Source organism: Marmota marmota, unplaced genomic scaffold (genome assembly GCF_001458135.2).
Source record: "Marmota marmota marmota unplaced genomic scaffold, marMar, whole genome shotgun sequence".
Taxonomy (NCBI): Eukaryota; Metazoa; Chordata; class Mammalia; order Rodentia; family Sciuridae; genus Marmota; species Marmota marmota.
In genome coordinates this window covers 18474475-18491049 of record NW_025999990.1, presented here as the reverse complement: position 1 = coordinate 18491049, position 16575 = coordinate 18474475, and the positions used below count along the sequence as shown (strand labels likewise).

Genomic DNA, 16575 nt, shown 5'->3' with positions numbered 1-16575 from the left:
TGGCAGCCATTATGAAGTCAAACAACAATAAATGCTGGCGAGGATGGGGGGGGGGGGTACACTCATACATAGCTGGTGGGACTACAAATTGGTGCAGCTAATTTGGAAAGCAGTATGGAGATTCCTTGGAAAGCTGGGAATGGAACCACCATTTGACCCAGCTATTTCCCTTCTCGGACTATACCCAAAAGACCTAAAAAGAGCATACTACAGGGACACAGCCACATCAATGTTTATAGCAGCACAATTCACAATAGCTAGAATGTGGAACCAACCTAGATGCCCTTCAATAGATGAATGGATTAAAAAAATGTGGCATTTATACACAATGGAATATTACTCAGCGCTAAAAAATAACAAGATCATGGCATTTGCAGGGAAATGGATGGCATTAGAGCAGATTATGCTAAGTGAAGTTAGCCAATCCCTAAAAAACAAATGCCGAATGTCTTCTCTGATATAAGGGGATGACTCAAAATGGGATAGGGAGGAAGAGCATGAGAAGACGACTACCACTAAATAGGGAAGAGAGGTGGGAAGGAAAAAGAGGGAGAGGGGGAAGATGGAAGGAGAACCTCATCATTATACAGAATACATGTATGATGTTGTGATGAGAAAAAGAAAAAAAAAAGTGTGTCACATTAGATTGGATAGAGAGAAAGGATGGGAGAGGAGGGGTGGAGTAGGGGGGATAGGAAGGGCAGCAGAACAGAATAGACAATATGTTTGCTGTATGTATATAGGTGACTCTATGACCAGTGTGATTCTGCAATCTGTACAATCAGAAAAATGAGAAATTATACCCCAATGATTCAAATGTATGAATTGCCAAGATCATTGTAATGTCATGTGTAGCTAATAAAAAAAAATTAAAAATTAAAATAAATAAATAAAAAATTACCTTGATGACTTGTTTACAATCTGCTATTTACCAGGCACTCTTTGTTAATTAGCAGTTAACACTGTAGGTCTGACATTAGTGCACTGGATAAAACCTCTAAGTGTATGGGTCACACTAGGCTAGTTGAGAGAGTTTGGTTTACTGGCACATGTAGTTTAAGTACAGCTTCTCCTGACTCTACGACAGAATCAATTTTGCCTCTCTATGCCTCATTTAAATTAAAAATCTAAAAAGGACACCAAATCAAAATAAATGAGAAACCAGAGCAATTTGTTCTGAATTAAGTAGGCCAGTATTTTACTTTTTGTGTAGCAACTTAAAAGCAATCAATTAAAACAATTTACTTTGGGAATTTAGCATTGTATATGAATGCTAGATTTTCAAAAGAACAAAATTTCATTTTAAAATCAACTCCCTTCCCATCCTAGACAAGGCAACAATGAGAAACAATACTTCATAGAAGCCTAACGAAGAAATTTAAGTCAGACTTGTTATTTTTATTTTTTGAATCAGCAATACACATGGTACAAAATATAAAACTTAAAGGACATATAGTAGAAAGTGTCCCCCTCATTTTCCATGTCCTAACCATCTAGTTTCTCAACTCAGAGAAAACAATACCAGTTTCTTGGGCACAGTTCCACAAATATTCTATGCACAAACATATGTATTTGTTCTTTTTACACAACCATGGCACATGATATATGCCTCTTTACTTTGCTATTAACACCTATCAGTACATACTAGAAATTATTTCCTTTCTTCCTTTCTATACATAAAGCACTTCATTCCTTTTACAACTATATATCCATATATATATATATATATATATATATATATATATATATATACACATACATACATACATATATATATATAATGACAGTGATGAAAATTTACATAATTTACAGATTTTGTTATTACCAAAAATTCTCCAATAACAGATAAGTATTATTTATATCATATACAGTCACTTGACATTTCACACACATATGAGTACTCAGGTATGATAAATCTAGAGAAAAAGAAACATGGGTCAATGGCCATGTGCATCTTTAGTGTTGATGGGTACTGCCTACTTGCCTTCCATAGTGGCTAAACCAATTTGCACTCCTACAGCAATGCCTGTTTCTACAAAGTGTATGATCCTTACCAACTAATATGCGAAAATTCTTATTTACAGTTTTAATTTACATATTTCTTTTTTTTTTTCAGTTGTTGACAGACCTTTATTTTATTTATTTATATGAGGTGCTGAGAATCTAACCCAGTGCCTCACACATACCAGGCAAGTGTGCTTGCTACTGCTGAGCCACAGCCCCAACCCCTTAATTTACGCATTTCTTACTGAGAATGAAGTCATTGCCTGTTCATATCCTTTGCCTATTTTCTGTTGGAATTTACAGGATAAACTTTACTTTCAAAACTGCTAGGGTAGACCACAAAGTTAGGTATTAAATCAAAATAAGTGTTCAGACCAGGACCACTGTGAAATCATTCCAAAACAACAATATAAATAAAGACTGCAAGTATATCAGGAGATACTAGACAGAATACAACAAAAAGACAGGTTACTGACACAAAGGGCAGGGTCTCCTTCTCCTCTTTTCTCACTAAACCCTAGAAATAATGTAGGAGGTTTTTTGTTTTGGTTTTGGTTTTTAAATAGTCAATGAATAAACAGCCATGCTCAAAAATTCACAAGGAAATTAAGTACCATGACCTGTGCCTGTAATCCCAGCTACTCAGAAGGCTGAAGCAGAAGGACCCAAGTTTGAGGCCAGCCTCATAACTTAATAAGACCCTGTCTTAAAAAATAAAATAAAATAAAAAGAAATCACAGGAGATCACAAGCATTGAGAAATCCTCATAAAATAGAAAACAGCTTAAGTTGGTTAAAAAGAGAAATGGCATCCCAGAAAAGGTACAAGAGCTTCCAAGGGCACCATCACAAAGTGTGAGAACAGTAATTCCTGCCCACAGGCAGAAAGGCCAGAGCCCAGGGGCTACTAAAAGGCCTGGCCAGAATACCCTGGGCATTCACCCCAGCCCAGGCAGAACATGAGGGCACTATTGGCTGAGAACAGCTAGTGAAGCCAATGCATGAGCAGCTGAAATGCCCAGGTGGAAAAAGTTCAGCCTAGCAAAAGAGAACTAGTTACTGAGGGCCTCTGGCAGCAAGCTCCACATGCTCCCTACCCCCAGAGAAAACAAAATCAAAGCTGAGTTCCAATGACATCTATCCTCCAATGATTCATGCCAAGGATTACACACACACACACACACACACACACACACACACAAAATCACCTGCTCCTATGGTCTTATCAATGAAAACCAGAATGAGATGGAACTTAAAAAGCCCACTGTTCCATCACCTCCAAAGAATCCTCCTAGCTAGTGCCTCTACTCTCTTACTGTACCAGAAGACTTCCTTGGCTTTCAGCTATTTTCTCTAAATTTGCCCATACTTGATCCTATCTTCAAATCTCTCCTGGCTCCCACCTCTGACCAAAGGCCAGTTCTAGCAATATTCCTAAAATACTCATGCTTTTTAAACTCAGTTTCCCCTTTCAATTCACAATTCCCTAAAGCTCCCACCACGTAAAAGATGGCCTTTGAAATGTTACCTTTCTATCTCCCCAGGTAGATTATTCCTGAAAGCCATGAATCAAGCTTTTTATCTTTTATTTCTTCCTTATTCCTAATTAACCTACAGAATACTGCTAAAAGAAAATACCTCCCCCCCCAAAAAAAAAATAGCCAAGGTCCCAACACTAGTAAACATGTGAAAAGATCTTCAGCCTAAATTAGGAGTAAAATGTGTTAATTAAGCAATAAGGAATCCGTTTTACCCCACAGATTAGCTTAAAAACCTTAATGACAGTGTGAGAGTAGTAAATAAACAGACCAATAGTGTGTAGCTATTTGGCAATATCTATCAAAAGTTAAGTGTACCTGCTGTTTGTAACAACAATTTTGTTTTTAAAAACTTATTACCCCATGGGTAAACTCATAAAAGGTGACAAGTTCTATGCATGCAGATATCAATCATATCATATTGCTTGCAATAACAACCCAAATGATCACTGTGGGGATTAACTGCATTGTGGAATACTCTGCAGACAATGAAAAGAATGAGACACACAACTTTAATCCCAGAGGCTCCAGAGGCTGAGGCAGGAGGATCACAAGTTAAAAGATAGCCTCAGCAATTTAGCAAGACACTAAGCAACTTAGGGAGACCCCGTCTCAAAATAAAATTTAAAAAAGGGCTAGGGATGTGGCTCAGTGATTAAGCAACCCTGGGTTTAACTCCCAGTAGCAAAAGAGAGAGAGAGAGAGAGAGAGAGAGAGAGAGAGAGGGGTGAAACACGAGTAGGCTCTCATTTATGTAAATAAACATGAACTTAATTTTTTTATTTGTTCTTTTTATGTTTTTATTTTTAATTTTCTGGTACTAGGGATTGAACCCAGGGGCACTAAACTACTGATCCACATCCCCAACCCTTTTTGTATTTTTAGAGACAGTGTCTCACTGAGTTGCTTAGGGCCTTGCTAAGTTGCTGAGGCTGGCTTTGAACTCCCAATCTGCCTGTCTCAACCTTCCAAGCAGCTGGAATTACAGACATGCACCACTGCTCCAGTCTGTTCTTTTTCAGTTATAATTGACAGTAGAATGTATTTTGACATACCAAACATACATGGAGTATAATTAACGTCCAATTTTTGTGGTTGTACATGATGTGGAGTTAAACAGGTCATGTATTCATATATGAACACAGGAAAGTCATGTCCGATTCATTTACTATCTTTCCTATTCTTGTCCACACTCCCTTCCCTTCATTCCCCTTTGTCTAATCCAGTGAATTCTACTCTCCCACTCACTTATGGTTAGTTAGCAACCATATATCAGAAATAATATTCGTCCTTTGATTTTTTTGGGATTGGCTTATTTCACTTAGCACAATAGTCTCCAGTTCCATCCATTTACCGGCAAGTGCCATAATTTCATTCTTCTTTATAGCTGAGTAATATTCCACTGAGTATATGTACCACATTTTCTTTATTCATCATCTGTTGAAAGGCACCTAGGTGGGTTCCATAACTTAGCTATTGTGAACTGAACTGCTATAAACATTGATGTGGCTGCATAACTGTAGTATACTAAGTTTAACTCCTTTGGGTATGCTAAGGGGTAGAATAACTGAGTAAGATGGTGGTTCCATTCCAAATTTTCTGAGGAATCTCCATACTGCTTTCCATAGTGGTTGCACCAATTTGCAGTCCCACCAGAAATGTACAAGTGTGCCTTTTTCCCCATATCCTTGCCAACATTTATTATTCCTTGAATTATTTTTAAATTCTTAATTTGTTCTAATTAGTAATTCATGACAGTAGAATGCATTTTGACACATTGTACACAAATGGAGCACAAGTTCTCATTCCTCTGGCTGTACATGGTGCAGAGTCACAATGGTAGTGTAATCATACATGTATATTATTTTTAAATTCTTAATTTGTTCTAATTAATAATTCATGACAGTAGAATGTATTTGTTGTACACAAATGGAGCACAAGTTCTCATTCCTCTGGCTGTACGTGGTGCAGAGTCACAATGGTAGTGTAATCATACATGTATATTGGGTAATAATGTCAGTCTCATTCTATAGTCCTTCCAATCCCCACAACCCCACCCCTCTTCTCACTCCCTTCTGCGCAATCCAAAGTTCCTTCATTCTTCCCTTACCCCCCACTATGTTTTTTTGTTTGTTTGTTTTTAGGGTACCAGTGATTGAACTCAGAGCACTCAACCACTGAACCACATCCCCAGCTCTATTTTGTATTTTATTTAGAGACATGGTCACACTGAGTTGGTTAGTGCCTCATTTTTGCTGAGGCTGGCTTTGAACTTGCAATCTGCCTGTTTCAGCACCCCCCACGCAGGTGCTGGGATTACAGGCTTGCACCACCACACCCACCCCACACCCACCACTTTGATCATCCGCTTATCAAAAAAAACATTTGGCCGGGATTGGCTTACTTCACTTAGCATGATATTCTCTAGTTCCATCCATTTACTAGCAAATGCCATAATTTTATTCTTTTAATGCTGAGTAGTATTCCATTGTGTATATATACCACAGTTTCTTTATTCATTCATCTATTGAAGGGCATCCAGGTTGGTTCCATAGTTTAGCTATTGTGAATTGAGCTGCTATAAACATTGATGTGGCTACATCACTCTAGTGTGCTGATTTTAAGTCCTTTGGGTATAGACTGAGGAGAGGGATAGCTGGTGTTTCCATTCCAAGTTTTCTAAGGAATCTCCATACTGCTTTTCAGAATGCTACACCAATTTGCTCTCCCACAAGCAATATACGAGTCTACATTTTCCCCCACATCCTCTCCAACATTTATTGTTGCTTATATTCTTGATAATTGCCATTCTGACTAGAGTGAGATGAAATCTTAGTTTTGATTTGTGTTTCTCTAATTGCTGAACATTTTTTCATGTTTGTTGATCAATTACATTTCTTCTTCTGTGAAGTGTCTGTTCAGTTCCTTAGCCCATTTATTGATTGGGTTATTTGTTTTTTGCTGTTAAGTTTTTTGAGTTCTTTATATATCCTAGAGATAAATGCTCTATCTGAGGTACAGGTGGCAAAGATTTTCTCTCATTCTGTAGGCTCTCTCTTCACATTCTTGAATGTTTCATTTGTTATGAAGAAGCTTTTTAGTTTGAAACCATTTCATTTATTGATTTATGATTTTACTTCTTGCACTTTAGGAGTTTTTTTGTTTGTTTGTTTGTTTGAGGAATTCAGTTCCCAAGCCAACATGATGGAGATTTGAGCCTACTTTTTCTTATAGTAGGCACAGGGTCTCTGGTCTACTCAAAGTGGTCCTTGATCCACTGTGAGTTGATAAACATGCAGTTCATATAGGATGCTTATAAATCGCTCACAGGAGGCATAAGCAACATTTCAAGACCACTTACCTCTGAAAAATGGGGCTGCAACCTGGGGAAGGGGCCTTCACTTTATGTCCAGTACTGCTTGATTTTTTTCCAACAATAAACATGTTATAAAGTTAAAAAGCAATAGTTAAGGGGAGTATGCTTTCTTATCCTTCAGGAAGAATATGAATGTACTCCTGGCTTGTGTTACCATCTCTATATGAGTGATCCTACTACTATTTGTTCAATCTTCAACTCTTAGTCAAAACTCAACCATAAATCTTGCTTGATATTACAATTTGATGTCATTATATCATATTAAATCTTAAAATAGACTATCTTTTGTCCCCCAAAATACAAAACCATTTGAAAAGTCACTACGTCTATCAATGTTATCAGCATTCTTGGTTCATATAATCTCACTCACAAAACCAAGTGCTCTTCCACAAATACCTATCACATATGTACTATAAATTCTAGGTGTTAGGATGATTACTAAAAACACAACAATGAATAAAACTGGGCTTCTGCCATTAATAAACTAAAATCCTAATGGGAAAAACAATATGCCAATAAATTACTAAAATACAATATGGTTAAGTGCTGCAATGGAGTTGTTTATATACAAAGAGATATGGATCACTGGGCACAGTGGACAACACCTGTAATCCCAGCAGCTCAGGAGGCTAAGGCAGCAAGATTGAAAGTTCAAAGCCTGCCTCAGTAACTCAGTCACACTTAACCTTGTCTCAAAATTTAAAAATCAAAAGGGATGGAGATGTGGTTCAGTTGGTTAAGTATCCCCAGGTTCAATCCTTGGTACCTCCTCCCAACCCCAAAAAAGCAATAGATCCCCATCAAAATACCAATGACATTCTTCACAAAACTAGAACAAACAGTCATAAAATTCATTTGGAAGAATAGAAGACCCAGAATAGCCAAAGCAATTCTAAGCCAAAAAAGCAATGCTGGAGACATCACAGTACCTGACTTCAAATTATACTTCAGAGCTATGGTAACAGAAAACTGTATGATTCTGGCATAAAAACAGACACATAGACCAATGGTAGGGAATAGAAGACACAGAGACAAACCCACACCGATACAGTCATCTGATCCTTGACAAAAGTGCCAAAACTATGCATTGAAAAAAACAAAACATTTTTAACAAATGGTGCAGGGAAATTTGGTTCTCGTATGTAGAAGAATGAAACTAGATCCTTATCTCTCACTCCACACAAAAACCAACTCAAAATGGATCAAAGACCTAGGAGTTAGACCCATAAACTATGCAATTTCTAGAAGAAAACACAGGGTTACCACTCCAAGCATATAGGCACTGGCAACAACTTTTTCAACAGGACCTCTAAAGTTTAGGAAATAATGCTGAGAGTTAATAAATGGGATGGCATCAAGTTAAAAAGCCTCTGCGCAGCAAAGGAAGCAATCAGGAATGTGAAGACAGAACATACAAAATGGGAGAAAATCTTTGCTAACTACTCTTTTTACAGAGGATTAATATCCAGAATACATAGAGAGATAAAAAAAAAAAAACTTAATACCAAAAAAACCCAAATAATAAATGGACAAATGAATTAACAGACACTTCCCAAAAGAAGAAATACAATTAGTCAATAAATACATGTAAAAAATGTTCAACATCACTAGCAATTAGGGAAACGCAAATCAAAACTACAATGAGGGCTGGGGATGTGGCTCAAGTGGTAGCACGCTCGCCTGGCATGCGTGCGGCCCCGGTTCGATCCTCAGCACCACATACAAACAAAGATGTTGTGTCTGCCGAAAACTAAAAAAATAAAAAACTACAATGAGATTTCACCTCACCAGTCAGATTATCAGTCATCAAGAATACAATAATAAAAAAGAATAGAAATAATAATGAATAATGAGAGGATGTGAAGAAAAAGGAACTCTTTTACACTCTTGGTAGGACTGTAAAATTAGTACAACCATTATGGAGATCAGTATGGAGGTTCCTCAAAAGACCAGGAATGGAGCCACTATATGACCCATCTGTAAGAGTCCTTGGTATTTATCCTGAAGAATTAAAGTCATCATACTACAGTGGCACATGCATACCCATGTTTATGGCAGCACAATTCACAATAGCTAAACTATGTAACCAACCTAGGTATCCATTAATGGATAAATGAATATATACACCATGGAGTTTTACTCATCCATAAAGAAAGGGTCATATGTTGTCTCTCCTATGTGGATGCTACAGAGGAAAAAGGAAAAGAAAGATAGGGGACTAAAAATCAAAGGGAGATCAGTAGAGGAAAGGGATCAGGGGCAGAAGGAAAGGAGGGGGGGAAAGGACTGGGGTGTGATATTGGCCAAAGTATATTGTTATATTGTGTGCATGTACATATATATAACAACAAATTCCATCATTATGTATAACTATAATGCACCAATAAAAAATGTGGAAAGAGAAAAATAAAGCAGCCATGGGAATATAGAAAATCTGAGACAAAGGGAACAGTATGTGTAATGGCGCTTTTGTTTAATCAATTTGTTTACATTTCTTATTTCTAGTCTATATGCCAGAAACTAGTTTAGTGCTTTACAATTATTGACTCATATAGTCCTTGGATCAATCCTAAGAGGTGGGTACTATTATCTCAATTTAGAAATGAGGAAACTAAAGCACAGGGGACATAAGTAATTTGACCAGAGTCCCAGAGATCCTGGGATGATGGCCAAGCCAGGATTTGAACCCAAGCAATCTAATTCCAGAGTCCTTGGTCTTTACCACTTTACTAGGCTGACTCTCCAATGACATCATCAAGTCCTATAGGTTCTTCTACAACATGTACAACTGAGAAAGCTACTGCCTGTGCCTATATACTAGAGTGTTGACCCTATGTCTTCCTCTAGGAGTTGCATAGTTTCTGATCTAACTTCTAGATCTTCAATCTATTTTGAGTTGATTTTTATGAAGAGATGGCTAAATCCAGCTCTTCCTTTATAATGTACTACCTCCATGTAGCCCATGCCAGCAAAAGATGGTATGCTCAATGTGTTTCTATAATCTCACATGATTTAGTGCAACAGTATCCTAATTTCTTTGCTTCCAATCTCTCAATTTTTGACTCACTTTCTACATTCCACCACTAAATTAATCCTTATAAAACAGAAAATTCAGTCCAGCATAGCAAGTGAGACCAAAGGTTTTAGTATGAGATAGACCACACTAAATCTATATAGCTCAAGTTTGAATATCCATTTTAACACTTATAAAATCCCATAGTATAACAAGAAAAAAATATCCATACTTAGGGCTCATAAGATTTTCTGAGAATCAAGCAAAATGATGTATGCAAGCACTTAATAAAGGACCTGGCACAGAGAAAGCGCAGTCAAATAAATGATCAAATATAATTTATTTTTAATATTAGCAAAATCACTACTTTCATCATTTCATTAACCAGCTCAAAAACATTCAATGAATAAATTCTTCATTACTAGAAAGACTAAATACTGACATTCTATAATCTCACATATAGACAACTACTCTCCAAACCTGTGGTACTAAAACTTAGATATGTGCAGAAATAACTGAGGAGCATGCGGTTAAAATTACAAATTCTTGGAGCCAAAATTCATAATGGCAAGGTAAGGCATAGGCATCTCCATTTTTTAAAAATGTGATTTTTGATACAAGTGCTCTGTAAACCTTAATTTGCAAGTAAGTGTCATAACAAAGGTAAAGTTGTCTTAGTGTCTTTGGTGTTCATCCACACCTCTCCTCCTGCCACTCAGGTGTGTCTTTCAACAGCCCTGCACCTGTTCCACACACCTTCAACCCTGCTCACTTCCTCACAGCATGATCCTCTTTTTCCCTCTGTAATCCTAGAGCACTCACTTCACTACTCATTTAGAATTTAACTACCCTTCCTATATGCCTTGTCTGGCTGTCTAACCCTTATCAAACTTCTCAGGAGATCAATTACTTTCCCAAGTCAATTTTACCATCATGGGCCACAACTATACAGTGAAGCAAGAGATGGTATGCTCAATGTGTTCTATGTAATTTGTGAAATATTTACTATAAATATAAAATTAAATCTCTTCTTTTTTGTGTAGCGATTCACTATCTCCTAACCCAATATGCCTTAATGGGAAATAAACATTAGTGAATATGAAAATCCATAATAGCCAAATTCTGTCCTAACATCTTCAAAATAAGTAAACAACACCATAGTGCACTTTGTCCCATTCTAGTTTGAGAAAACATAAATCAAAAGCTATATTTGCTCCATAAAGAAACCATCAAATATTCCAAAATATCGCAAAACAATTTTCCTGTCTCCTAAAAAAGAAACAAATATGTATATACCCAATTTATGCTCAAAAGACTTTAACCCATTTTGTCCCAAGGTCCCAGATGTGGAACACCTATAAAAACTTAAATGGAGCCAGGCGCAGTGGTACATACCTATAATCCCAGTGACTCAGGAGGCTGAGACCAGAGAATTGCAAGTTCAAAGGCAGCCTCAGCAATGGCGAGGCACTAAGCAACTCAGTGAGACCCTGTCTCTAAATAAAATACAAAATAGGGCTGGGGGTATGGCTCAGTGGTCCAGTGGCTGAGTTCACTCCCTGGTACTAAACAAACAAACTTAAATGGAGCAACCAATATACCATTTATAACTTTGAAATAATATTTGAATATTATGTTCACAGAATTGAAAACTTGGAATTTAAAGGGTTAAGGAGAAAAATCTAAGTTGAAATAGGAAACCAAAGTAATGGCCAATGGTCACTAGCCACAGGACATGTTGAATGCCATAGGCATCCTAAGTTCATCAAGTAATAGAATCTACTGAAAGGCTGCTATGTTTTAAGTGCTATAATAAGTACACTTGGGTATGCCACACCAGTAAATGAGAACAGTGAAAATTAAAAGACATGCCACAAAAATAAGATCAGGGCCTAGATATTTAGCTCAGGGGCAGAATGCTTGCTTAGCATGCCTAAGGTCCTAGGTTCAATATTCAGCACCGAAAAGAAAAAACATATATATGTAATCAGGGGAGGTGTGGAAGATGGAAAGGTGACAGAAGAGTGTAACCAAACCCACAAAGTTGAGGAGGCCCCAACCTAAGTGCTTGCAAAGAGGGACAGTAACAAGCAAGTAGATCACCACGTGGAATCCTGAGAAGGCTACAGACCAAGTCAAAGCACAAGAGAAAAGAGGCAAGGTACAGGGGGCCGTGTCCCCATCCCCAGGAGGAGCTGTTAAGTGCGCTTTCTGAACGAAGCTGGCTAGAAGGATCTGGGACTCCAGGGCCAAGGTTGGGAAGGTAATGAGGTGGAGGATGAAACTACAAGAATGAAGATAACCTCAATTGGCTACACAGTTACACAGTGGGTTTCCCATGCTCTGAGGCAAGAGATTGGAGGATTCTTCTCAAGAGAAACTGAATGGGTCCCAAGGACATTTAGGATTCCTCCCTCCCATACTTAAAGCACTGCTTACCACCTTATGGCAATGCCCACCACTCAACAAAATCCACTTACACAAAAAGCTTCCAACCAATATGGGAGGCAGGGCTGGGGGTTGGGGGGCGCATCTCAATCTCAAGAAAAGACAGGCAAAATCATTAATTTGTAATGAAAGCCTCCAACATGAAATACAGAAGCCAAAACAAACTGAAGAACGGGATCACAGAAAACAAGATTCTAAGACAAAATCAAAACCTAAAAGTAATATCCTTAGAGAGAATAATAAAAACACCAACAGTAATAATAAAAAACATTATATAGCACCTACTATGTCCCCCAGGGACGACTCCCAGTGTCTCACACACACCGACTGATCCATCCTTCACCTCAATCCAGGAGGTGGTACTGTTATTCTCACTGCCTAGATCATGGGTCAGCAAATGATGACCCAAGGACCAAATCGAGCCTGCTGCCCAAAGACTGATTTTTATATTTTTAAATGGCTGAGGGGGGGGGAAAAAAACAAATAATATTTTGTGACATGTAGAGATTAAAATTTCAGTGTCCATCTAGAAAGTCATATAACACAACCATGCTCCTTTGTTTACATACTGTCTGTAGCTGTATTTCTGATGTGACAGCAGAGATGAGGAGTTGTTACAGAGACTATGTGTGGCATCCTCAGCTCTTTATACCACTACTCAGCAGACCACACTTCTCCATGACAAGTTACAACTCAACAATATTAGCCAGGCATGGTGGTACATGCCTATAATCCCAGCACTCAGGAGGTCAAGGCAGAAGAATTGAAAGTTTGAGGCCAGCCTTGGCAATTTGGCAAGACCCTTGTCTCAAAATTTTAGAAAGGTGCTCGGGGTATAGCTCAGTGGTGGAGCACTTGCCTAGTATGTGCAAGGCCTGGGTTCAATCCCCAGTACAGCAAAAATAAGTGTAATAACAACAACTCAACAGTATTTCAAGTGTCATGCATATTGCCATACTATGATTATTTTTTATTAGTGAGTATAATCATGTCAACACACAAAAAAGTAAACTCTGATGCCATACGTTCAACTTACAGTTAAGTATAGCTTTCTTAATCTAATTAGACATCCAGCACCATAGCTGTGCTAAAGAATACTACATAGGAAACATTAGCCGACTAAGCATCTGTCACAATATCCTGAGTTGCCCAACCACACCACTCACTCCCAACACATGAGAGCAATGACGAGGAGAATGGGAAAATGTAACACAAGGTAAATCATCACAACAGAATGTCTTCCCAAAAATAAAAAATTACTATGAGGCTACAGCCAAAGCACATTTCCAAATGGCTAATTTGTTAATCAAGTAAACAAAGACATTTATCAATAGTGAGTTAAATTGTATTAGATTACAGCAGCCAAAGAAATGTGTCCAGAGAAAACAAACATCTTTAACATCTGAATCCTTCAGTGAAAAGTTACTCAAGTTACAGTCCATATGGAATGATTACAACCATGAATATTTTCAAAACTAATTTTAAAAATATTAACTCAGGAGAATCTAAAGCAGAACCTGCTAAGATGTGTAATAATCGATGGTGGTGAAAAAAACCTATGGAGCAAAAAAGGCTTAGCCTAACAAATTTTACAACCCCTATAAACTGCAAGGTGTGTGGAAAAAAATAATAATAATAATAAAGTGTGTGGAAATGAATTTTTGCTGCAGACTTGATAGTAATTCTTAATGAATTCAAACTAAAATCAGAAGACCACATTGCTTATTTATAAAACCTCTTGAAGTCACTTCAGGAACAACCAACATTGCTTGAATCATAAGTAACATTAAGTTGTTTTATATGCTTCCTATGCTGTCTAAAATTAAAACAAGAGGGGTTGGGTTTATGGCTTAATGGTAGAGCACTTGCCTAGCACATGTGAGGAACTGGGTTCAATTCTTGGCACCATAAAAATAAATAAATTAATTAAAGATATTGTGTTCATCTACAAATAAAAATATTTAAAAGAAAAAAAAAAAACAATTATAGGCACATGCCTATAATCCCAGCAGCTTGGAAAGCTGAGGCAGGAGGACAGCAGGTTTGAAGTCAGCCTCTGCAATTTAGCGAGGCTGTAAACAATCTATTCTCAAAAATAGATATGGCTGGGGATATGGCTCCTGGCTAAACACCCCCGGGTTCAGTCTTTGTATTGAATAAATAAATAAATAACAAGAAGCCAGGCACAATGGCATATACCTGTAATCTCAGCAGCTCAGGAGGCTAAAGCAAAAGGACCCAAGTTCAAAGCCAGCTTTAGCAACTCAGTGAAACTCTGCCTCTAAATAAAAATATTAAAAAGGACTAGGGATGTGGTTCAGTGGTCAAATGCCCCTGGATTCCCTCCATGGTACCAGAAATAAAAAATAAAAACAAAAATGAGGTCTCCATTCCCACACAAATATACAGCAAATACATTCTCCAAAATCAAAGTACATTTCCAATAGCATTTTTCAGACCTCAATTCAAGTACAAAAAGAAATTTCCACATTTCAGAAACCATTTAGCTATGTAATGAGGAACTTCCACCTAACCCTCAATTGTTAGTGATCAGTCTGTAGTGTGATGATATGCTAAAAGACAATTCTGTAAATACCTTCCAAGCAATGAATATGCCCTATTAAAACCATATGTTCAGGGCTGCGGTTGTGGCTTAGTGGGGGAACACTTGCTTAGCATGTATGAGGCCCTGGGTTTCATTCTCAGCATGACATAAAATTAAAAGGCAACAGTCCTCTCTAGCTCTAACCATTATCCACTATCATATGTGAAAGATGGCATTCTTGTTGCATTTGCAGAAGCAAAAAAACCCTCCTACTTTCTTAAGCCTCAGCAAACTATTCCAAAACACATTGTGGTAGGCAGAAAAACAAATCCAAAGTTGTCCACTTCTTAATCTATGGAACCTATGATTGTTACTTGCAAAGGGACCTTTCAGGTGTAATTAAATAGAGGATTTTTACATGGGAAGATTATCCTGGAGTATCCAAATAGGTCTAATCCCATCACCTAGGTCCTTAAAAGCAGAAAATTTTCCCCAGCTGTCGTCAGACAAGTGTTGACAGAAAAATGATCAGAAAGATGAATCACTGGTGTCTTAGAAGATGGAGAAAGACAGGGGGACATAAACCAAGGAAAGTGACAGCCTCTAGAAGCTGGATGAGGCAAGGAAATTAATTCTCCCCTAGAAACTTCCAGAAAGGAACAAAGTCTTGTTGACACACTGATTTTAACCCACTGAGACTCATTTTGGACTTCTATAGATGTATAAAATAATACAACTGTGTTATTTCAAGCACTAAATGTGTGGTGATACATTATCAGCCATAGAAAACTATTAAACCCACAGTAAATGACTTTTCACAATATATAAAAATATCAAAGCATAATCAAATTGCCCAAATATTTAGAGCACAATAAGAGTTAGTTGTGCATATTGCAATATATTTCATTTCTATTTCTCTCCTGCCATCACAAAATTCCATTCAGTAAAAAGCCAGCAACACCTGCAATCCTAGTGACTTGGGAGGCTGAGGCAGGTGGATCACAGACTTAAGGTCAGACTCAGCAACTCAGCAAGACCCTGCCTCAAAATAAAAAATTTTAAAAAGGTCTGGGGATAATAGTTCAGTGGTAAAACACATCTGGGTTCAATTCCCAGTACCAGAAAAAAAAGAAAGAAAAAAATGGCCAGGGCAGCGGGGAGCTAGCAAATGTGTCTTCAAACATTTTTTGCACTGAATGAGCCACTTTATTTTTTTAAATGGAACAGTTAGGACAGCAGGATCTACTGGAAAAATCAAGAGACAGTTACACTATATTCTTCAGAGTCAAACATAAAAGTATTTGCACTGTTTTCCCCCCTTGTATCAAATGGATACCACATTTAAAAAAAAAAAAAAGTCCTGCTGGGTGTACTGGCATATACCTGAAATCCCAGTTACTTGGGAGGCTAAGCAGAAAGATCACAAGTTCCAGAGCCTGGGTAACTTAGCAATACCCTATCTCAAAAAATATAAAGGGCTGTGGATATGATTCACTGCTAGAATACCTCTGGGTTCAACCCCAAGTACAGGGAGGGGGGAGGAACCTTTCTAGATGATATTAAGACTTATTATTAAATTTTGCATGACAAGGATATTATGAGCATATTAAAAGGAGAGTGTGATCTATAAATATTTTATACTGAAATATTTA

At 37.5% G+C, this 16575-nt stretch overlaps 1 protein-coding gene across 8 annotated transcripts in view; it reads right to left on the bottom strand.

Moving 5' to 3' along the window:
- Dym (dymeclin) overlaps positions 1-16575 on the bottom strand; it is a 359511-nt gene that overhangs the window by 340714 nt on the left and 2222 nt on the right. The gene's annotated exons all lie outside the window — the stretch shown is intronic.